The sequence below is a fragment of the Trachymyrmex septentrionalis genome, unplaced genomic scaffold (assembly GCF_001594115.1).
Source record: "Trachymyrmex septentrionalis isolate Tsep2-gDNA-1 unplaced genomic scaffold, Tsep1.0 scaffold6, whole genome shotgun sequence".
NCBI classification, from domain to species: Eukaryota; Metazoa; Arthropoda; class Insecta; order Hymenoptera; family Formicidae; genus Trachymyrmex; species Trachymyrmex septentrionalis.
Window position 1 is genome coordinate 4276322 of NW_017305778.1, and position 1819 is coordinate 4278140.

General features: G+C 37.8%; 1 protein-coding gene across 13 annotated transcripts in view; it reads left to right on the forward strand.

The window, feature by feature from the left end:
- Positions 1 to 1819, forward strand: part of LOC108752283 — a 136173-nt gene that overhangs the window by 44889 nt on the left and 89465 nt on the right. For 2 of the 13 annotated variants that reach the window (XM_018493004.1, XM_018493010.1), the window contains exon 1: positions 1174 to 1418. The exons of 10 other annotated variants lie outside the window; for them this stretch is intronic. The gene's annotated coding sequence lies outside the window, so the exon portion shown is untranslated. Of the gene's footprint in view, positions 1 to 1173; positions 1425 to 1819 lie in introns of those variants that run through there. One more of the 13 variants, XM_018493007.1, reaches the window with a different exon arrangement.

A 1819-nucleotide genomic window follows, 5' to 3' on the forward strand; every position in this document is an offset into this window, starting at 1 on the left:
GATAGTTAAGTAAAATTGGCTCTTGTACCAAATAAATATATCTTCGTATTTAGTAGGTATTATTTAAACAATTTATTAAAATATATATATTTCTTTCGGTATATTGTTTCTTAAGAGTCGACTTGCCCATTCTGTCGTTTATTGGGATCTGTTCGTACGTCGAGAGAAATGACTGTTGACTTTGAAACGGCTTATACAGCGTTGAGTGCCGCGATAGAATCGCGAATTCCACGCTCGCGTACCTAACGGCGGCGGTGAGGGCATAAGCTTCTCGACCCGAGTTTCTTCTGTTGGGACAAAAGGGTACGAGAGAGACGAAGTGGGAACGATAGAACGTGTGAGAAAGACGGAGAGAGAGAGAGAGAGAAAGAGAGAGAAGGAGGAGGGGGGAGGGAACAGGGAAAGACGGCGTGTGTCGCGTACATCTATGCGAGGGCAACCGGAGCTTCTTCGAGTCTCGAGAGACTATAGTCGGCTATTTTAACGTATCGCGCAACCGAGTGCAAAATGTGGAAAACGGCCGTTGTTGTTTTTCCATCCGAGGCGAGTGACGGAGCAACATTCTCGCGTCGTCGTGATGTTTAGAAACATTCAAGACGATAACATCGTTTCTCCTTTCTAGCGAAGCAGTTTACGTCTGTCGTTTAATCCGCGCCAAAGTAAATTAATTACGAAGTTATCGCAAGAACGTAACAATTCCAGTATTATAATTGTAACACAGATAAGAATAAAGCAATCGCAGTTTTCCAAGTGTTACGATTATTCTGTGTTGAACAAAAGGAACTTTTCATAAATTCACTCGTATTCTCGAATCTCAAGCGATTTCGAAAATATAAACAATTTACAATATTTAATATATTTAACCATTAATTAAAAGTATTATTAGATATCGGTGTGCCCTCGATAACGGTATCGTATCCACTCTGTCTATAGTTGTGATTGAGATTAGGATCGTAAACTGTAAAACTTGATGTGGAGTTGAAAATTATCTGCCATCTGCTCGTCTGCTTTTTTTCTCATCGTCTTTTTGATAACTGTATCACGCTCCTTATGATACACTAAATCAATCTCATATATTTCGTGTATAAACTACATTCGTGCTCCTTCGTTTTTTTCGTATTTAATCATTTATAATTATATTTATATTAGAGAAACTCTGACAAATGCCACTCTATCTTTTCGTCGCGTCGTCTGGAATTTCGTCAAATATCCTTACACTGGAGAAAGACTTGTTCAGTGAACCAAATTGATTTACGCAACAGTGCAGTTTTGTAAGACGAGAGAAGAGTGATTCGCGTGCTGAATCACAAGACTGATCGGTGTAGGTGAGCTATCCGGAAACGAGCCGACTGATACATCACATCACGAAGTCTCTCAACGGTGCAAGCCGGTTTCCAGCAGTTCGAGGAACAACATAGGTAACCGTATGTTATCGTGTGTCTTTTCTTACCATCCGCTGTAAATTCTACAATTCCTAGTATCGCTTACATCCTCGGAACGACGATAGATTCGGAATATTTCCGGCCGTCCGGTCCGTTACAAAATAAACCAGAAGAAAAAATATTTTGTACATGTAACTAATTATATATATTTCAAACGATATTTATATAATATAACTTAGTTTTTTACTTAGTTGTCAGTGAAGTTTTAGACATATATTAGGTGTAGTAAAAAGAGAGAGTCATCGCGTTTTTTTAAAAGACATCTATCAGTAAAAACCGCAATTACTTTCTTACCAACAATATAAATATATCTTAATAGAGTAAAGTTTCAGCTTTAAAAATCTCTTTTTTAAATTATACGATACGACAATTTTTAA